This window comes from Scleropages formosus, chromosome 18 (assembly GCF_900964775.1).
Source record: "Scleropages formosus chromosome 18, fSclFor1.1, whole genome shotgun sequence".
Classification (NCBI taxonomy): domain Eukaryota; kingdom Metazoa; phylum Chordata; class Actinopteri; order Osteoglossiformes; family Osteoglossidae; genus Scleropages; species Scleropages formosus.
In genome coordinates this window covers 15,985,825-16,009,013 of record NC_041823.1, presented here as the reverse complement: position 1 = coordinate 16,009,013, position 23,189 = coordinate 15,985,825, and the positions used below count along the sequence as shown (strand labels likewise).

At 42.8% G+C, this 23,189-nt stretch overlaps 1 protein-coding gene across 3 annotated transcripts in view; it reads right to left on the bottom strand.

Moving 5' to 3' along the window:
- LOC108941907 (semaphorin-6D-like) overlaps positions 1-21,492 on the bottom strand; it is a 102,251-nt gene extending 80,759 nt beyond the window's left edge. For 2 of the 3 annotated variants that reach the window (XM_018764820.2, XM_018764823.2), the window contains exons 1-2: positions 21,284-21,492; positions 6,575-6,681 (exon numbers count right to left, since the gene is read on the bottom strand). The gene's annotated coding sequence lies outside the window, so the exon portion shown is untranslated. Of the gene's footprint in view, positions 1-6,574; positions 6,682-20,100; positions 20,302-21,283 lie in introns of those variants that run through there. The other variant, XM_018764821.2, reaches the window with a different exon arrangement.
- Positions 21,493-23,189: the final 1,697 nt, after the last annotated feature.

Below are 23,189 nucleotides of genomic sequence, written 5' to 3'. Positions count from 1 at the left end.
TCAATCCATGAGAGTTTTTAACTTTACAAACGAAACAGCCATAAAATAAGAAAAAGACACACGATAAAATCTGTGTAAATATTTTATTTTTCCTTAAATGCTGTTTTTCAGTATTTATCCACAGTCTTATTCGGGCTGGGAATGTTAAAACATTTTTGAATATTTCACAAAGAAATTAATGTTTTGCAGTTGGCCACACTGGCATGCCGTCACTCGTATGTCCTGCCGCCTCTCCTGCCATTCATTCAGTGAAATCTGGGGCCCGGGAAGCCCACTTTAGCTAATTAACCCACTGTGCGGGCACTTTATTTCCGTTAAACAAACTACGGGCCCACTCCCTCATGCCAGGGGGTTGCTCTTTTGTGATAATCACTCATATTCTAATCAAGGGTTTCTGAAGAACGAGCCCTCTCCACCACACAGGCAACAAAGAGATTGATTAAATTTAAATAATGAAATAAATAACCAGAGAAGAACAAACAAAGCAAGGGAAAGAAGGGAGGAGGAAAAAAAAAAAAAAAAACTGAGTGAGAAAAGCTTAAATTCCACTTAGCTGAATTGGTGTGCCATAAGGACAACACAAGTTGTACTGTAAAATAAATTGGCCTGCGCGGTAGGCTTCAGAGCTGCTCGCCACATGCAGTATTGTCTTTCCATCATTTCACAGTTCAGAGGTTATTATATTCTCTACACATCACGTTGTGTCACATTCTATTTCATGCTCTGCTGGTAATACTTTTGAGGCCTGTAGAGTTTAACCCTTACAGCAACTGAAAACAAAAAAGTACTTCTTCCTCATCCAGTAATTCCTTCTCCTGCATGGACCAAATCAGAATGGCTTAAAACAATTTAATTAACAACAGCATGAGGAACAAAGATATTAGTTGTAGGTGTTACAGCTACTGATGAATGGATCATGACAGTCTGGAAGAGGGGGTGGTTCTTGTGAACCGCAGTCCAGGAAACTCATCCATAGCCTAAGATTTGACAGCCTGTCACCCAGCCAAACTAATTGCTGACGAGGAATCTAATTGGAGTTGACAATTTAGAGGCATTATTTTTCCAGATAATCAAAGCGATGTCTGGGAGCTCAGTCGTCCCGGCAGAAGCTGCAGTAACATAATGTGGAGGATGACTATTGGAGCCCTGATTCTTAGCCAACATAAAGACAATGCGTAGGGCAGGGCAGGACAAGACAGGATAGGACAAGGTAGGACAGGGTAGGATGGAATAAGAAAGTACTTCATTACTCTCTGCAGGGAAATCCAGAATGTGAGATGCAGAATCACCAGAAAAACTTCAGCTATAATCAGTCAATCTAGATCTGAATGAAAAGGGCATATATGGCACTTAAACTTCTTTAGCAAAGTTTTCATATATTTATACATATACAACACTGATAGGGGAAAAAAAGGGGAGAAAAAGGTTTGGACCTTTTTTCGCTGCTTATGCAAAAGCGAATTTATGCCCTAGTTGCGTAGATATTCCAGAAAGAAAGTGATATACAGGAAAAGTAATGATGATCCATCAAAATTAATTTTCAAATGTGGTATGGAATGTGAATTAGACTGTATTAGTATTCTCAAGAAGGGGGGGCACGGGGGGTTTGGCCTGTGCCAACTGTGTGGCAGGTCTGGGGTTCGAGCCCTGCTTGGGGCGACTTGCGGCGGACTGGTGCCCCATCCAGGGTGTGTCCCCTCCCCCTTCGGCCTTGCGCTCTGTGTTGCCAGATGAGGCTCCGGCTCGCCGCGACCCTGCTCGGGACAAGCTGTTGTAGACATTGGTTGGTATTCTCAAACATACTTTATGAAAGGTTATCAACAACCTGGTACAACAGAAAGATCTTACTGAAGAAGCAACATAACGATTTAAATTTTAAAATGTGCACCAAGCAAAATATGTCTTAAACAAGCAGATGCATGAATTCAAGAAGTTTCCAGAGTTTACTGACAACAAAAACAGTTGAAAGGCAGGAAAACTTGAAGGTGTTTCAATGTGTTTTAAGGAGGAAAGAAAAGGTACTGGAGCTGCTTCCCCATTAGACAGAAGGGAAGACCACTATTCTGTGAGGTTTAGCACAAAAACAAGGGCCTAACCTAATTCCTCCGCCAGACAGATAGTCTGAGCAGCATCTGCCAAATGGGCTCCAGGTCTTATACTCTACCTTTGAGGCCAGGCCAAGATGGTGAGATTGCGGCCCCTATTTCTCACTCTTCCTAATGCTTTGGAAATACGGAAGAGCGGTGTTGGTGCTGCTGATGGCAGGGTCACTTATTAACAGTAGCCACTAGTGTGTATGCCATTTCTTCATTTAAACCTACTGAAACCTTGGAACTCTCTAGGGACAGCACTACCTCAGACCCAGAATTATGCAGCTCGCAGTAAACAAGGAGAGAAGGTATGATTTTGTTTACATATTTAACTGCCAGCAGTGGTCTTGCTGGAGCTTGGGGGTGTCTGGCTGCCAGAGGCAGCAAGGGCCTGTCGGAGAAGCGGGCTACTAACAGTACTTCTTCTGCACCATGTGAGGACCTCTTGTCTTACAGTCTACCTACATTAAGAAAAAAAACGTAATTCCTAGAAAACTGAACCCTCCAGGACATCCACCCTCCAATCTTACAAACTGTTTACACAGTCTTCCTTGACACTCAGTCTGCAAAAGCATTCCGCACTTTGTCATTCTTTTAACAGATTCTAAATATGATCACCTTACACCTGCTAAGCAGATACTGCAACACGAACAAAAAAAGGTCTTATCTAATAAGAGACAGAGTCGTCTCTGCACAGGCCGCCCACCATCCTAAGTTCAGCCAGTGCGAAGGGAAACATATTAACAGACAAGATAAACTGAGACATATACTGTTTCTGTGACAGACAGCAGAGTTATTATACAAACCTTTGCAAATTTCAGGTGTTGCCTGCTGCACACAGCGGAATGTAATAAGATGGCTATAAAAAGGCTGAAAAGTACAAATTGAGGCTCAAGATAAACCAAGCATGAGGTTACACTGTTTAATGCCACATCTACATTGTTCAAATGCACGTCCTCCGTTATCGATTTAAGATCATCTTCCAGGAGGATTTTAATTGCCTCAGTAGTAACCAAGGCAACGCTGCTGGAAAGAGATCAACAATTCAGGATATTTTCAAAGTGTCTAAATCTGGATGGAAACCCAAACCAACAGCAAAATTAGAGAATTTACGGTTGCTTGGAATTCCATAAAAAAGGCTATGGAGTTGAGATGAAAGTGGATTACAGTACAGGCAGTCCCCGGGTCACGAACATCCAATTTATGTACAACCGTAGTTATGAACCACTCCCTTACTGACCGAAAGTTAATTTTTTGGTCACCCTTAAGTAACAACCAAATTAAAACATCATAATTAAGCCTATTATATTAAAAATTGGAGTTACACACAATAATTTGCAATAACAAAACAGGTGCTACTTTGCGACCCGCATCAAAACATTGTGCATCTACAGCTGTTCGTTGGCTGGTGGGTGCAGCATGTGAGCTCGAGGTAGGACAAAAACTTTGTTCTTCTCAGTCGGACCACGCTGCTAACAGCGTCTCGTGTGTTACTGCATATGGCTTTAATTTTTTTGTTTTACCCTCCTAAACATGGCACCAAAGCGTAAATGTGATGCAAGTGATGGTGACGCATCTGGGGAAAAAAAAAAAAAATACAACGACTGAAACTAAAGTGGAAATAATAAAGCGATCGGAAAAAGGTTAAATGCCAACAAACATTGGAAAAGCGAACATGAAAGTTTCTCTCTCTCGCTCTCTATTATAAATACTGTAGTTGTCACGACCACACCCTGTACTTCAACCAGCAGCTTCAGTCGAAGCACTTGCCGGTAAAAGACACTTCTCAACCTCTTCTCAGCTACAGAACCTCGCTCGACACAACCCTCCCCGTTCTCAAACATACCTTGCTTTGCTCTTCCAAGTCCTGTCTCTCATCGTTCCCCAGTCCCGTTCCACACCTCTTTGATAACGACCGCTCACCTTGTCCCTTGACCACGATTTCGGAGCCTCGCCTCTGTTCAGTTCGCAGATCGACCGAAGATTTTCCTGTCCCCGACCACGAGAACAAGTCTAATCCCTCGATACAGAATAAATGATCCTGCACTTGGGTCCCGTCTCCTCCATGTCCTCTGTTCATCATCACAGTAGTGACATTTAGCATCTCTTTCTATGTCTCTCTCTATTATAAATACTGCAGTTATTTATTATTATATTGTATTATTATTATTACTGTACTGTTATAATAAAGATGTTTTAGTGTATCTGGAAGTGTTTATTTAATGTTTTTATGCATAGAAAGGTACATGATATACGATACAGTAAGACAAACATTTGACAAACTGACGTTAGATACACACCATACCTAATTGTTCCGACTTACATAAAACTACGACTTAAAGACAGACCGAGGACACGGGGACTGCGTGTACTGTGAAGTGCAAATTGCTTGAGCATTCTTATTAAGCAGGTTATTTTTTGTTGTTTTTTTTTTTAATGGGTCCATCTCTGTGTCCATTTCCTGTGGGTATCAGAAGAAAGTAAAGACTAACTGACATTGAATGCACAGAAAATGTGGCGCCCTGATGCATCTCCCTTCAATGGACTTAATAAAACATCCCCCTTTCAGCCTAGTGATCTCCTCACCCCAATTATGTGGCTGACACCTCTCTGCTCCATCTACCTGTCTGCTCTCAGAGGGACTCATACCTGAAGGCCTGAGGAACACTGAGCACCTGAGGGGCTCTCACTGTATTCTGCCCTTCTGGAAAGAGTACTTTGGGTTGTTTCAGTTCCGTGTCAGCTTGGTGCAGGGAGCAAGAGAGAAGTGGCAGGAAAAATATGATGGCATACTGGGAAACTCATCAAGCAGCTGTTATGGCAGCACTGGCACATGCAGCATCCAACTGTAAAAAGCCAAAGATAAAATTTTAGAGAACTCCTATAAAGTCAGTGAAACTCCATGCGTCTCGGAGATCAAGATACAACACAACGTTGGCTGTTTTGAAAAGCAAACATTTACAAATACTTAGAGATCATTTCTGCTCCATGAAATGACTTGATTTCAGTGTGAGCCTAAGGCTCCCAATCAAGAGGGTTTTTGCATGTTCTCCCAGTGTCTGCATGGGTTTCCTCTGGGTGCTCAGGCTTCCTCCCACAGTCCAAAGACATGCTGTTCAGGTAGATTGGTGACTCCAGATAACACTACATAGTGTTCGTTAGAACTCACTTTGGAGAAAAGCCTCTGCTAAAAGCCTCTGCTAAATTAATAAATGTAAATGTAAGGCAATGAAACAACAGTGGACCTTGGGAAAATGAAGTTTCTCACATAAGCAGTTACGAAACATTTTGCAGCGACCGAGAATAATGAATTTTATAAAGGAAAATAATAGACATGACTATATGTGCATGGCAATCATCATTTCCCTAATAGAATTCTGGAGACAGCTACTGATTTGTAAAGGGCAGTCTTCTTGGTTACCCAGGAAACACTTGTGATAATCAGTTTGCCTGAGTCCTCCAACGTCACGGTTGCCCTGCATCTGGCCGACCATCTGCCTCCTCCTGACCCCCCCGCAAAACCCTGTCAGAATGACACTTTTGCCTTGTCCCTGACCGCCCTGCAACTCTGCTGGAACCGTCACCTGGGACCATCAAACATCACGCGACTTCAGGTCTTTTGACTTCCTGCCCTGCCCACACTGTGATCTCTTGTATTTCTCGCATGTGCGACTGGTCAAATAGCCCCAGGGGACCCAAGGCCCCTTCCTGAATCTCATACTCCAAAAGACGCGGACCTGTGGCTGTGTCCTTATCACCTAGACTTCTGCACATCCGTGGGCATCTACAGCTGTCTGCACCAAGGCCGCATAGTGCAAAGGGACAGAATTCAGAACTGCAGTTTGAAGCATGTGGCAGACATCTCTGAGAATAGATTCAAAGGCAATAAATACATAAAAGCTCAAATCTGGCCAAACTGAAATTCCTGGCTGAGGCCATTAATCCAGGTGCCACCGTAGGCTCCAGGAGCAGCCCGGCAGGCTTTTCTGCTCTATCGATTTATGGGGCTCCCTGGCGTTCGCAGTTCTGAACACACATCTAAAAGGCTTTTTATAAAGGTATTTCAGCTTTAGGATATAAGGCAGAAAACTATCCAAAATATACAAGAAGGCTTTGAGCTAAAGAAACAGAATTACTATACAGTTCAAGTTTCCTAGTGGATGCCTGTAAATTTGATCTGTGATGCAGACTTCAAAACATTGTATGTATTATCATATACCAGCATGGACAGTGTTTTGGGTGACCCTATTTTGGGTCGTTTCTCCCAAATTGAAACTGAAATGTGACCAAATCTGAGATGACTTGCATTCATTTAACTAGTTGCAGTTTTATATATTGTACAGAATAAGTGCAGTATGTTCCGCTTAATTCCTATTGCATTTTTATCTTTTTTTTTTTTTACTAGTCATTATAACAGATGCACCCTTCCAATTTCTTGCCATAAAATGCTCATCCACATTCCTGGACCTGTCATGTTTTCCTACCTGGGCCTTGGCCAATGGAACCGCTGGGCTCCAGTCAGCTGATCCAGAAGAGCGAAGATCTGCTATTCAGAATGCCTCAGTCCGAGAACAACCATCTGATGGCCAATCTGAGGGAACAAGAGAAAAAATCAGAACAAAATCCTCTTTAATGCTTCTCAACAATAAGTCCCAAGCTGTAACTGGGAAAGAGATGAAAATCTTCCTGGTGTAATCTCATTCTGTTCAGAGGCCTTTAGGGCTAATTAAGATCTTTACAGCTTACTGGCCCTACATGTCCTCCACGATCTCACCACTCCTTCATGTGGAGTTTAAAAAAGGTTGGTATGCATATAGCATGCAGGTATGCATACAGCATGTTTGTAATAGGAGCGCTTCTTAGTTATCAGTCTTGTATTTAAATCATATATATCTGGTCTAAGCGATTCCCTTTTATGAGAGCAGGCTTTAGGCCTGTGCCAAAACGTTTCCCTACTGTACAGGGAATTCAAGAAAATACACAAACTGCTTTTAAAGCAGACAATTTTAACTTTTTAATATTAAAGCTTATAAATGGTTGAGTTAAGATGAAAGCTTATTCCCTTGCATCATGGGCTTAGGTCCTTGATTTTCCCATTTTATCAACGCAAAAAAGAAAAAAAATCATGCGCACAAAAAGCTGATGAGGCTCAAAAAAGCAGATCCACCATTAACTCACGCCAGTGACTTCATGCCATTTGCAGTGCTGGCACATTGCAATAAAGGAAGCCTGCATTACTGAGTTAATTTGTGACCTGTAATTGGGAAGCAACGGCTATCATGAAGATTCTGGCAAAATAATCTTCTAAGTACTAGAACGGCGAGCTCTCAGCAAATATTCTGTGTAAGAGCTGAAGGCTACTGCAGAAGACTGCAACCAACGGAACATGGACAGGACACGGTCAGAACAGGTGGATTCCAAAAGTGCAAACAACTCGCCCTGTGATCTTCATCATCTTGCCAGTTCATAGCAAGATATCATAGCAAAAAACCAGTGAAGCATACAACATACCTGCTTTTCGGTCATATTTCCGCTCAAGTAGCTATACTTATCGACAAGCACATAACATGTTCTTCCTTTTTAAAAGCACTTCCTCTCACGTTGTTAAGCGTGTGACTCAGGCTAACGAAACATCCACAGAAAAGGGTTTTGCTCTATTAACGTCACTACTGTTTACAGAAATAGGAGCCCCCTCTCTGAACAGATTAGCGCTTGTTAAATGCACTTAATTTCCATCTGGTGCACACGAGCAGAGAACTCTGTTCGAATTTACCAGAGAATTTGTAACATGCTGTGCTGTTTGTTCTCCATCTGCCAAGAACACTGGTACCCCAGTGAACCCCATGATGCTAAGATTTTCTCTCGCTGCAGCTCCAACACTTGCCAAGCAGCAGGGCAGACAGGTTTCAGGACTACTGCAAAAAGTTTTGCTTTAAAATATTCCTCATTAAGTGCTGGGTTTTCAAGTGCGCCAGCTGGGGTGGAAATTACAAGAAAGAAATCCATCCCAACAGGTCAGACCAACAGGTTCCTTGGAGGTTGGAGCAGGAAGGCACAAAATATGATCAATACTTGTTGCGTGCCACAGAGAGGTGATCTAATCACCAGGAGTTGCTATTATCGTGCCTCAATCAGGATGTGGCAATCACCTGCATCCCGGTGAGCGTGCATTCAAAGTGCAGCAGGTAATGCTCACCCCAGTGACAAAGCATCAAATGCATTTCCACAGAGAGAAGACAACAAGCACTTTTGCACTTCTCAAACAACCCGAATAGTGGCTTGTTAAAAATTTGGCCACTTAAAATGCTCTTGGTTGGACGTGCTGGAGGGGGTTTAGGAAAACGAAATTAGCTTTGTGACAGCAACTACCAGCTTCTCATACACCACAAATGAGCTTAATAGGAAACTTCTTCAGGGAACACTCGAGAACGGAAGCAGCTTCATGTAGAGTTCCTTGATTGTGTTGTTCAACATACACAAACGTATTAACCCGTTGACTTGGTCGGAATTAATTTTCCTCCAGATACGGTGCTTAAGCCATTTTGATTTCAAAACAACCACTTCATTTCAGTGCCTGCTAGCTTTGACTTTGAATCAAGCTGTATGCTGAATTTCCCAATTGTGACCAGAAGGGTGAACAGAGCAAAGTACATGCCACTAAAATTTTTCTGTACTTTCCTGTTACTCAGCCTTTGTCTGGATCCCCTCTAGCTACAGTTGTCTGGCTTCATCTGAGGTTTATGCTACATTGTACTTTCCAGCCACAACCAAACCCTAAAACTCACTCTCCTCTATGACATGTGGGAAGGACCAGGGTGGGAGACCTTAAGGAAACACGATCCTGTTAAAGGGACTAGACAGGACAGGAACAGACTGCCTGACCCCATAGCCAGAAGTGACGACATCCTCCAGAAGGCTGCAGGAAAATTACTCAAGTTATTGGAGTTGGCGGTGACTGCAACACGCTGGCTTCTTCACAGTTCAAGTTCTCGGCATGTAGTCTCCCACCATTTCCCTGTATCCACACACACAGAAATGACAGGGCTAGCTGCTTATTCTTCTCTTTACTTAGCAGTTTGTGCACAGCCACACAATTATTACATGCTTAATATCATTTACCCATTTAAACAGCAGGGTAATTTTTTTTACTACAGCCAGAGGTGGGGATCAAACCCACAACCTTTGGGTCTAAAGGCAGCAGCACTGACCACTATGCTACTAGCTAACCCCAAAATGAGACACAATTTGCATACTTTCCCCAAAGAACCACATGCAGGGGTCACAGGTCATTCGCTGTGTTATTAAATTCTTAATTGCTTTTGCATAACGGTGTAGATCATACGAACCACTTTAAAAATGAAAAGATTGCATGCACATATTGCATTCCAGCACAGAGATCTGTTCTTGTGTTAATCAAAATAAAACTTCCAGTGTTACAAAGTGCTTTAAAGTGCATCAGAGATTAGATGCAGGACCTGTTGCGTTTGGGGACAAAAGATCATTAACACACCTGGCTCAGAGATAATGGAGTTTAATTGCTGCAGTGAGACAGAGCTGCTGATGCAGTCTGAAGATAAACTATCTTGGAGTATGGGAGCTGGAAGCATCTGTCCATTTCTTTGAAGCACTGACCTGATTACATGCACATGAACAAGGCGCTTCATCTGAAAACAATTCCACCAGGTTGTCTTGTTGCCAGACTATTTCTCTGAGTTCTGTGTAAAGCCACAAGAAAGATGTTCACAGAATTAAAAATATGTAAGAAAATGTACGAGGAAAACAATCACAGCGGGCTTTGAAACTTCCGTGCCAACTTATTCTCTCCTGATTAGAAAAACAACCATGCAGGATGATTCCGCAAGCTCAAAAATTGCATTACTGCTTGATCCAGGCTGCTCTGCTCAACTAATATGTTTACCAAAACTTCCAGCTGTGCATAACGTCAGATGACACAGTACACTTAGATGCAGAGACCACATGCACACTGGCTCTCCACATGTTATCTTCACCTGCTTAGCCTGTTCTGAAGTATTTTATGTTTGAAAGCTTAGTTGGGTAAAGCAAGAAAAAGGATTACTTACACTGACAGAGGTTATATTTAGGTTCTTTTCAGGTGGCATACAGGTTAACTGGGTTGTATATTGAGAACCTGCTGAAAGTTTCTGTTAAAAGACCCACACGGAATTTCTAGGACCCAGAGCTAAACAAGATTTTCTTCTAGAACTACTTCAGTAGCACACTCCTTGGATCCTTCCTTGTCCTAAAGCCAACAGCAGTTATTCAAAGATCCCCTGAGTCTCTTGCCATTAAGAGCACCAGATCACATATTCACAAATGCTTTCAGACCAGAAGATATCTATCAGCTCTCTCAAGTCAATACACTCTAATGTATTAGTGTATTTATTTTTATTTAAAAGGACACTTATGCATTTAGCCAACAAATGCCCACTATCAGAGTCAATTGTTTTAAAATTATGCACAACCCTAGAAAATCCCTTCTCTACTCTGTTTGTTTCCCTTCTTTCAACAAAATTGCAACACCTCTGTAAAAACATCCACTATCATACAAATTAGATGCATACTTTAAAAACATCAGACATATCTGGGACTAACTGCAGTAATACACTATTAAAGAGTTCCAAAAGAAAAAAAAGAAACTGAAAGCTGAGGCTGTGAAAACAGCCTCATTATGCCTCTCAGTGCAGTGTTCATCTATAGAAAGATGCAATGTGGGTGGATGATGTACAGATTGACTTCCCATTCACAGTGCCCTTTCACTGCATTAGCAGAAAGCTTGTTTAATCCAAATGTGCTGAGTCCACCCTCACTCTGAATCAATGTGATCATACCGGAGGAAAAGGAGCCCTTGCAAAAATCTTAGAACTTCCCTTGAAACTTAACAGCTGTCTATACTTTGTACAAATGTTTAATAGACTAGGAAGTAACACAGCTCCTAAAGCATCACAGGTAAAGGTCAATAGCCAGATGGGTTGCGATTTTGGGTACTGGCATAAAAAAATAAAGTATGCCACATTTAGTTATTGAAAATAAAACTCAAGCAGCTTATCATTCTCCCTAATATGTACCCAAGAATATGTAATATATACTTGTTCATGCACCGTAACTTTATGATCATCCCCCGATAAGCCTTTACACAGCTGCTACTCCTGTATTGTATGTAAATGTTTGTGCACCTTTTTTTTTTAAAAAAGAAAAAGAAAAAGAAAAAAAAAACTTGTTGGAAGGTTATCAGGATTAATCTATTCTGTGTTTTATGCATGTACTCGAGCGATGAACATTGGTGCATCAAGGGGAAAGTAACAAACTAGGTTTTCTTCAGAATCACATCTGCAACTGTGTCTCTTTCTCCTAATGTAATGCACAAATTCGTATTTTTGCTGAGATGTCACTTTGGAGAAAAGCATCTGCTAAATCAATAAATGTAAATGTAAATGTACTCCATCCCCATGCCTAGGTAAGAAACTAAATCTGATGGCTAATATCAAATCAGGCATGGCACTCCCTACCCCCAACCTGAGTTTGTTTGGCTCATCAAGTTGTGTCCTAACAAGTGAAAGGATTTGTTTCCATTGAATTTTACTGGGTGTGTGTGAAATCTTGCAACGTCAGGGAATATACACGCAACTCATCTGTCTGTGTTCATTCACGCAAGACAGGCCAGATCACATTGATGCAGCATCTATCAAGAAGAGCAGAGCTCCAGGTACGACATAGCATTCAGTAGGACTGCCCTGTCCCAGTGTGCTCCTAGCTGCTGGCTAAAACGTAAAGGTCAATAATGACCAGGCTGCATTCACTCAGGGGTAGGGGTGTTGGCAAAAGGTGATAGGGAATCAATTCTGGAATAGCTTCAGGTGCTCAACCTGTGGAAGTCTCATAGCTGACTTCCACTTATTGAACCCAGAAGCAGTGACTTAGGCTTTGTGCACATTGCAACAACACAATGATTTTTAATGCAGTGCTGTGAGGTTCTCGGTACCATGAACTATAAGTCAACTGTAGCGTGAACACCTGGGAAGACAGAGTCAATATGTGAAAGTCTTTGATCACTGATACAGTATAATGTTTGGAATTTTATGCTGAATGTGTAGATTCATTTCATAACTTTCACTGGTAATGCATTTTCCATCATAACTGCTAGAACTGAAATATGTTGATTTGACCTATGATTAAGCAATAAATGTTTTTATCTAGGGGGTGCAGCGGTGCGGTGAGTTTGGCCAGTGCCCGCTGTGTGGCGGGTCTGGGGTTCGAGCCCTGCTTGGGGTGCCTTGCTGCAGACTGGCGTCCCATCCTGGGTGTCCCCTCCCCCTTCGGCCTTGCCCCCTGTGTTGCCAGATAGACTCCAGGTTGCCGCGAGCCCGCTCAGGACAAGCGGTTCTTGACGATGGGTGGATGTTTTTATACATAGTCTAAGTTAAAGCAGTACGGTGAAAAAATAAATCTACAGAACAAAAGAGTAATCAAAGCCTCGTTAGCAAAACATATTAATGTATTCTGCATGCTTTGTCTAGCAGCAGTTGTAAAATAGGCAAAGACATTACTGCCGACAGTTAATTAAGAAGAACATAAATTAAAAAAGGTCTTCTTCCTGAATAGCCGTTCCAACCCTTGATTTGGAATGTGCTCGTTGACTGGAATGCCCAGTATGAATTAATATGAGCCCTTTCTGTCTTCCCAATTGCTTCTCAAGTGTTCACAATAAAATTTTCAATTCTGACTAATGATTAATCAGACAATATCCAACAGCAACTGGAGGTGATAAGCAATGCGCTTTAATAGCTTTCCTCCCACCCAGCCCCCTCTTCAATATGCATTCAATTAGTCAGTCAATCATCATTTTTCACTTCTCATGCACTGGTCTACAACACCACTCTCCTGGCTCTTTAATTGCTTTTTAATAACAGCAGTCTTCAGTATCTGCAGACAAATGACCTGTCTCGGGATTGTCCTCCGCAACCACAGGCCCACGGAAACAGAACAAGAGAGGAGCAAAAAATATTTCAGGCATGGGATGAATACCCAAACTCCACAGGTAGCAAGGAGCAGAACATCTGAGTGAAACATCAAGGCCCTCTCACTTCCGCTGCCATTTCCTGTGTGACAGTTATTTAAGTCCGCTTGGGTTAAGTCAATGAAACGTGTTTAGGTGTCTGGCTGACGTCCTTCTCCCAGGGCGAGATGAAGCACTAAAAGTAATATCTGTCACTTCAGTCGGAGACTTGTTTACCTTGAGTTGTTTTTCATACCGTCAGTTGCCAGCGAGGGCCCTCGGGAGAAGAGGTGCAGCCACACAGTCAATGTGGGAAAGCAATAAAAAGGATCAAATGTAAGGACCTGGATGAACTGGAACCTGAGGGTAGGTATGGGGAGGGTGACTGCTGGGAAAGTGACATTATTTTATCTTGAGGAGCTACGCAGTGGAGCCACCATATGGTTACAGCTGACAGCCTCCTGCACACGAACGAGAAAGAGGGTCTACCGTTTTACTCTCCCTGGCCGAAAGCCAAGGTCAGATCATATATGAGAACAACTCAGCCCACCCCAACGTGCCAGATTTAAAAATAGCCTTCTTCTGGAAAGGGGGGGACCGCAATTCGCAGAAATCTGGGAAGAGGGTGGTGACTGGGTCAGTTGCTAAGCTAGGCAGACCACCCCCCTATTTTCCTGCCCGCTTTGCTACAAACCCACACATGCATGAAGTCTTCTCGAGCCAGTTTGAAGTTTGAAGCAAAACAAACAGCAAAAGAAGTTCTTTTTCAGCCTCTTCCATCCACTTGCAGTTTCTCCTCCTTGTACTACATTGGCATACATATGCGCTCAGTGACGTCCCCTTTGAGTCTCCGGTAAAACAATGAAGGGTGGTGTTTCTGGAGAGCACAAAATTAGACGCAGGATCAAAACACGCAAACTGAACCCCTCTTTAAAGCTCTGGGTATATCTGTTAAAATCTACAAATTCAAACTCTGCATAAAAGATAACAGTATTAGAAAAAAATAATGAAGCATGGAAAAACAATGCAACTGCTTTCAGAAAAAAGAAAAAAAATGTAGCCATAAATTTGCCCCAGGCATCATTTACTTATTTCATAATTTGATAAATATGAATATAATGCAGCACAGCAATTTGAGCAGTTATAATTCAATTCTGATGAATTACAAACAGATATTTGACAGATGCTTTATGCTTCACATGTTCAAAATTTACAGCCAAAGCAAGACTTTTGTTAAAATTAAGTGTTGCTTTTGTACAACTGCCCACAGAAGTGTGGAAAGTAACAGCTTGTGTCTCAATGCTCTAAGTACTCAGAGGAAATTCTGTCAGCCCTGTTGTGGCTGAGAAAAATTTAACCTCTTCAACTCCCTTTTTCACCCCACTCCACCCCCCCGCATACACACTATTTTTCACTCCTTTTTCAAACTCCCTCACTCAACAACTCTAGCTGTGCAGCCCACTGCGCTCTAGCAGTCTGCGTGTCATCTTCCAAGAACAATAGTCCCCATGCTCCTACACTTAAATTCCTGGAACACTCGTCGGGCAGAATTTCACACAGAGTGGCTTTGTGTTTGTCAGTAACAGCACTTCAGTTGCAGCTGAAAAGACCCCCCCCCAAAAAAAAAAATGTAGGCAAAGGAAACGTCAAAACTGGCTCCGAAAAAAAAAGGGTCGGCCATGACAGTGAAACACAAAGTTGTGTGTACAGCACCTGCAAAAGCAGAGGACATCTTTATTTTCCTTGTACAATCACTATCTGTAGTGTTCTGAAGAACTGGTTTATTCTACAGCAAGTAATTGCAAACTTGTGCAACATTTCGGTCCTGGGAAGGCCATCCAGTTCACCAGCGGGCACGGCAGAGTGTGCACACACAGCCCAATGTCCTGGAGAAAACGAGGGGGCAAAATTAAGAAATCAGAGAGCCGTGGCCTTGGAACTGGTTCACAGCGACTGACTAATCAATGAGGCGGGATGATTTCCGCCATTATTAAGTGATTAAGGGATCATTTGGAACACAAAGTGGAGCACTTTTCATACCCAAAGGGTCAGAGAAATCAATAACTTGCAAGTGTGGCCAAGTGTTTTGGAGGAAGCAGTCTGAATTCTGGAACCCCCACACCCCATACTCTGCACACGTTGTGTTGTACGACACATTATTACTGTAATGGGACTGAAAGAGAACAACAGCTCAACAAGAGTTGGAAGACTTTGCCATATAAAAATTTACAGGACATAAGACGCTTATTTCAACTGAGCTAGAGATAGGTGTTAACTTGCTGATACAACCAGAACGTACAGTAAAATAAACAAAAAAAAAGATGTTTTTGTGTTTAACAAGAAACGTTAACAAGCTCAATTTTAAGTGAGCGAGCATTTTACGGTTGTTCTAACAGCAGAGCTCACCAAGGGCTAAACTGAGCGCACATGAACTCCTGCTTACAGTTATTCTAATCAACCTTAAAGGGGAGAGAAGCTATTCATCCAAAAATACTCACTTCTTAAGTGAAATAAGCAAGCAAGCAAGCCTTTTTTTCTGAGGAGGATGTAATTTGAATTCAGCATCTGAACAAAATGCTCTTGAGTCACTGCTGATAATTTACAAACAAGACGCGGGAAGCATTTCTGAAGACGTGCCACGTTGACTTCGGCTTAATACATGAGGGAGAGCAGAAGAGGCTGCCATATAATAAGATTTATTTTCTCCTCTCCTTTAACGTACACCCAAATGTCAGTCTTTTGGGCAGAAGGCACAATCTACCAGTCATGCTAATCAAACCGTATGCATGTGTATGTGTGCGTCTGTGGGAGTGTGTGTATGTATAACCTTTAATCTACCAAAAGGCCAGTCAGTTCACCTTTGGGCATGCTGCTAAGAGACAAGTGGGACACAAAGTGTGTCTGGCTTGCCCAAGCGGGTGTTGCATCATGCTCTCCCAGACCTGAATAAGCAGCAGCACTGGCTGCCATCCTGCTACCAGTAGATGTTCCACAGTGATGCAAGAGCCATGGCATCAAGCATTAGGGCCACTATGTGAATGTGGAGGTGACAGGAGAGAAGCCTGGAAGAGGTTTCCTACTCTTTTAGTGAAGCAACAGGATATTCTATTGACATATGGATATTAATCAGGATGAAAGCCCCTCATTTTCCAACTGGTCATGGTTATTTGTGGAATCCAGAATTTCTGCATCCCCTTGGAGATGCTCAGTGGAGTGAAGCTGGCTATTCCACCTTGACAGAATAACGTACAGGCTGAAAACTTACTTTGAGAAAAACAACAACAACTTCACCTGTTGTGTGTCAGTCCTGTGAGGACAAGCATTCAGAGCAGCAGACAATAGCCTTGGTGCCCACCATGAGCCAACAGTGGAGGACAACAAAACCATGTTTCACCTGTCTATCTCAACAGCTAAACAGGAGATTAAGAGAAGCAAAAGTAAAGCCAGAACTGCCATTTGGGTGCGAAACAATCTGTCTCAAAGGCTATTTTCATGGCAATCTGCTCCTGGTGCTGGGGCTGTTTCAGCGCTCATTACCTCTGCAACCATTACGAAGACACAGTCATCCTTGGTTCCCCGCTGACGTCACATGATTTAAAACAACACCATGCCATTTGAAACTGGAAATGAAATTACACCCTTGGCTAAATGCACCATTACCCGTGCTAAGTGAGCTGCGTGTCTTTCAGGCCAGATGGGGCTAGGATACAATTTTTGAGCGAAAGCAAGCGGACAGAGAACACTTTCTGGTCCCATGCTATTTGCATCCGCCCACTGCAAAGCATGGAGATGAAGGTAACTTAGAACAAAAAAGGAAGGCAATGAAGAGAAGAAGGCTATACCCTGATGAGAGTAATGGTCATTTATTTGATGTGTGTAATGTATGCTCTAACAGGTGTAATGGGGATGTTTGGCAGGGAAGCATAATCTTTATATGTGCTGCAGGATGCACTGTACACTGTATTCTGAAATTCCTGTGCAGTTAGTTTGGTACCTCACATTAGCGATTACCATTCATCCAACAGAATACTGTACATAACTGTACGCACATCCTCTTTACCTTGTAGTAAAGACAACCAGGCACTGAACATTCACAGAGAACCTTGCACATTTCCTCTCTTGCAGAAGATTTGTGGGAACCTCCCCTCCAATTTCTACCTTAAAAGAGAACAGTTTACACTTTGCCCCTTATCTACTAGTACAAGAATCACCCTCCTTAGGATCAACAATAGCCCACAGACTATGAAATCAAAGAACTGCTAACCATAATGACTAGTTAGCCTTTCTGAAATTACAAATTATACATTTATTTTTACCACAGTCCAAAATGTGATGTGTAAAGTTGAGTATTTTTTCCTCCCCATTTTCAAATAAAAAAAATTAACTGATGGATTCAAAGTCACCTTTTAACTTATGTTTATACTGAAATATTGATGCCATTTCACTGGTAATTCATGTCCGTTTTTCCAAAAACACAACTCAGAAGAGACCAGTAGTGTCACAGTTGAAGGACGGCATGAAATGGTGAAATTCAACATCCAGGTGAAGTTCAAGAGTTCCATCAGAAGAGAATTTCTTAAACTTTTGTTTTTGTAGGTCGTGACCACTTTGAGGATCTATTGAAAGCTATGGACATCCTCCTAGAAAAATGTCCACAACTAAATCCCAGGTATTGCAGTTACATTATTGCATTTAATATTGATTACCTTTGCACAGAGTTTGTGTCAGGCAAGCATTGCAATAGTTTTTTTTTTTTTTTTAAGCTTTGGGTTCTTTTAAATGTATTACTGTACAATTTTTATTGGCGCGCGCGCGCGCGCGCACACACACACCCACACACACACACACACACACACACACACAGAATATGTCCACAGAGCCAGGGCTCAGGGTCAAAAGGTTACAACATTTACAGGTATGGTCATGCAGCACTTCCTAATAACTTACTGGGTGTCCAGGTATTCCACATAAGTAATATTAGTAATATAATATGACCGCCTTCCGCCACCCTTTACTCTCATTCGGTGCAGAATTTCAGCCAGCAGTGCCGGGAACAACCTCCATGCTCGGACCTGTACAGAACACATCACGCGCGAACGTCGTGGTGGTGGTGGTGATGGGGGGTTGGTTCGGTCTTCACGCGTTCACTGCAGCCGCCGGCACGGATGCGGCGCGTGTCGAGCTCATGTCTCCTGCCAATTACACCCTCCGCTCCATGCGCTGCCATTCAGCGAGCTCCACAACTTGTCACCGTGTCCACTGCAAGAGCTTCTCGCCCAGAACTCGGAAAGGGAGCGGGAGCCACCAAAACATTTTTCACAACAGTGCAACCATTAAGTTACTGTTCATCTTCGTTATAATACGGTACAGAGTCACGGATCTGTAAGCGCACACCCCCGCCGTCCTTCCGCACAGTCTTCGTTCAGTTACTCAGGAACAACAAGGCACTTCTTGAATTTAAAATAAAAAAGAAACATTTTTTATTAAAAGGAAGAAAAAAAAAAAAAAAAAAAAAAAAAAACACGTGGGCACCAATAATTAATACACGGAACGGTTGCTGTTTGAGAGACGCCTCTGTGCACAACCGCAGAAATCATGATCGTTCTTATTTTTCTTTTTTTAAACTTCATATTTTGAACATCTGTTCAAGCAAACACAGTGCTGAACTGCTGTATTGACGCATGTGTTTATTTTGCTATTTTTGGACAAGGAGAAGAGAATCCCGATCTTCGGTACTTGGTGGTTGGTGTCTGCGCACAGTGACAGCGTGGGGACGAGAAACGCCAAACTCCTCCTGTGACACATTAGCGCTATTATTCATCTGCTCCATGAAATAAACGCATTGACAAATTCTTTTTAAATACAAATCCGCGCTAAAAGATGTATAATAATAATGTCCGTTTATTTGGGCGTCTCACGCGGACGGATCCATCGTACAATAAAAGCGTTGATGATGCTCCTGAAAATGCATCCCCATCATGTTTTCAATAACTTCCCCCAGCAACTTCTGTTTTGCATAACAGCGCAATTCATATTACAACTACTTCCCATCAGCAGTAACCCGACTACTGAAAAACAAAAACCGCGTCTCCTTTCCTCGCGCCTTTTCAATAAACAGACAAATTATCACTAATCAATATCACTGATCGTTACGGGAAACCCTTGTTTGTTGGGTGAAGACGACTGAATGTCTAATCGACATAGGCTTGTAAAGAAACGACGGACCAAAATTTTTACTTCCCCAAAAACCTACGTAATGAAGCAACTGTTGAACTTAGAAGACTTCTTACAAACGAATGACAGCGAAGATTCTTATGAAAAGACATCAAAATTGAGAACAGACGAGATGATGTTATGATCCGCAGCCAAATCCAACGGTTTACGTGATCAATTTGTCAATATAAAACACACACGAGCCAGACTAACGACTAAAGGAATCAATAGCATTTAGTAGTTAATAAAACGAACTAATCAATTCCATTTAGTTTGTCAGTATCCGCTTCCCAGTCCATTTTGCTCAACCAACTAGCTGTTCCCTCAACTTTTTAGAAACAAATACGACACATTTTATGTAGGTTGCCTAGTAGGGAAACTACTGGACAAAGAACTGCGCGACATACGAATTCAGTCAATGGAAGCAAAACCGTCCGTGTATTTAATTAACGAACGACATTCAGTCTCGGGGTTTTGGTGGAAACAGCACGGTCCTCGAGCAACCAGCATGGTAAAAAAAAAATCGCACATCACACAGCCGAACTCCACTTCCACTTCTATTCCAATGAACTCAGGACGCCGGAATAACGAAATGCACAGCACACCCACCAGGTCCCACTCGCGGTTCCCGGGAGCTGATCGCGGACGATCCACAGCCCGCGCGCTCAGTCCAGTTTACCCACACAGAAACGTGGACTAAAACAGTCACCGTGGCGGCCCGAAGGACGGGCACGGTCCGCGTTCATAAACACCGCGGTGTTCAAACACACGCTCTTTACTCACTCTGCAAATTGCGGGGATATTCGCGGTCTGACGGCTGTTAGTGTTGGAAACGTCTCCGGCGCCGCACTTGAATCCCAGCAGCACCAAGTCTGCACACATCGCATCGACGTCTCAAAATCCATCAGCAACACGACTGCATCTCCGCCGCTCCCCCCCCCGAGACAGGGTGCCTTTGTCTCTACATCGGATCGCCCCTTCGTGAGAAACGGACCGCTCTCCTTATATAAATGGTCACTGCATGCCGGCGCACGAGCACACACGCGACAGCGCGCGCGTTCACTTGACATCGCCGAATACTACGCGCCTTTTAAACGGAGCCAGTTTTGAAAACAAACTCGACGTCGGAATCGCGCAACTTAAGTCTGCAAGGCAAGGCAAGGCGGTTCGTTTACTGAAAAGAAACACCTCACCGAAATGCCAAAAACTTTTGAAAGTCGACTTTTGTTGAAGTCCAGCACGTCACGAGTTTTTGTTTTACAGTCAACTGCACAGGACGGAGCGATCTGTTTCATGCTCTGAACGTGCAAACTCAACCCTAACTCTGGTATACATTCCTGTAACACTACTAGTTAGTAACACTATAATGTTTCACAGCGGCGTCACCAAAAGGTTAATAACACAGTAGTAAACAAGATAATGAAAACTATTAGTTTAACTAATAATGCCCGCTTTCTGTAAATCTACCCTCCCAACATCTCTTGCCATTATCAGCAAACACTGGTTTATCGGTCTAACTGTAAGACGACGACGACGACAACAAGTCATTTTAGCACAGACATATGTTGACAGATCTGCAGCTTGTTGATCTGAGACTTCGGGGTGTCAGGTGGGTTCACAGATTTGCCACAGTGACCTCCACAGTAATTAATTTTAAATGAACCGTCCCATATATTTACATAGAGACCGATCAGGACACTCGGCCAAACAAGCAACTGACAGGCACAGAAACTTAACTAAACCCTCCGAAAATAAAACCAGTTATGTTCACAGATTTGTTCCACAAGTCACGCATAAAAGGGGGGGGGGGGGGAGCACGTGGCGCAAGCGCAAATATTATTATGGATCGCAGCGCCGTGTGTGCATTTCTGCATATAAACTCATCGTCACAACATGATCGCACGAGAACAACGCGCAGAAGTCAGGTACCAGGGAATGGGGCTGTAACCCGGGACCGAGCCCTTACCTCCACTCTCCCCCTGCTTTCACTGGCAGCCGCCGACCTCCGCAGCTCGGAAGTGATCCCGTCTTTGTGCACGTGCACGGGCGCAACCGCAGAGCCGCGGAGAGGTGTGAGTTTCAGTCCCGCGGAGGGTTTGTAATCCTCGGCGCGCACGAGCCCAAAGAACGCCGCCCCCTCCACACAACAGCTACCCTCCGCGCGCGCTCGCAGCGTTTCGGGGAGCCGCGCGGACGCACGGCGGAACAGCCGCGGACCACCGTGCGGCCCAGACACGCCCTCCTAATTTGCATGTGAAGGCTTCTTCAACCAATTAGAGAGCGGAAAACGACTCCCGTCCTTGTTTGAAATTTGATTGCGTGTTCCTTAAATGCGCTGATGATCGTCAGCACAGCTCGGTTAGTGATCGTTTTATAGTTAGTTTTGCAGATATGGAAGGTACATGATCGCTGACAATACAAAGTACAAGACTTCCACAGTGAAACCCGAAGATCGGTATACAGCGTGTTAATAATCTTTGTCATGGATACATAGCGTAATCACAGTGTTGTAAATTTACCGCCAATAATATAGTCTATATCATTTTGTTTCCTTTCCTTATGTTGACTGATTGCATTGATTGTAATGCAATATAATGTGGCCAAAAAGCAAAGGGAAAATTTATAAATAGCAAGTGTACTTTTTGCATCGAATTTAGTTAGAAAAAACATCTTTGCAAATGATCGATGGAATTTAATTTTAAAAAGATTCTCAGACTTCACCGTTTCAGCTGACAGCTGTACATTTCTAAGAAACTTTTTGCCACGAAGCAGGTAACATGGTTTCCATCAAAAGGTTGCTGGTTAGACACAATAAACCTTTTTTTAAACTAAAACTGCAAAAACAAATGAGCTCATTTATTGCACATAAAGACAGTGCAAATAAACGTCACATAAAAAGTGTCAGCAACGTTTATTTTAGTGGTTGTTCAAGATGGGTTGCTTTTATTCCCGTGAGGGTGAAACAGACAGAGAAGTAATTCACAGATGCTCTCCTGGATCTGGAAATATTCCATGACTTCAGTGTAACAGGATTGCTGTAAATATTGTATTCAGAGGTATTCAAAGTATTGGATCCAAGTCCACGTCTACCCAGCTGTGGGCACAGAGTAAACAGACAGTCTCTGTACATGAATGACTGCTCAGTGGAATCTCAGTTGTTCGTCTAAACAGTATCGTCTCTCCTGGGTGGACAGTGGCTCGTTTAAAGAAAAGGAAGGAGCCGACTGGCTGTAAAACGCCGAGGAAATGGAATGGGCCCGAATTCAGAATGACTGCACAGATTTACAGCATGTATTGCCATCAGACTGGGAAGGAGAGAGGGGAATAACACTGAGCATAATGGAAGCAGCCCTTTAGCACATTGGACATGCTTGTGTGGCATCACTACTATGCAAGCAGGGCCCATCATGAGCCACTTGGCGAGATGCAATGAAATGAAGAAATCATAAATGATAAATAGTTGTGCCAGGAATTGTCATGAGCCTTTGACATCTCCAGAACCAGCAGGCTGGATCTGTAGTTGGCAGCATGAGCAGATTCATTACATCCTAAATGGAACATTTGTGAGTTAGGCTTGATTGAAACATATCTGCCAAGTATATTTCTTGGGTCCAGAAATAGAAATGTGTCTGACCCAAACTTCAGAATGTTGTCCATATAGTGAACATAATGCCTGGTAATTTTTTATTATTATTATTATTATTCTTTTTTTTTTTTTTTTTTTTTTTTTTTTACCACGTATGTAGTAAGATTAAGAAAAAAACAGAATAAATGAGCACTGTATTTCATGAACGTAACTGTGCTCCTAGGCAGAATCTTGTTGAGACTGTCAAATGGGGAAAGATGAAATTTTACACCCTGTGGTCCTGGTT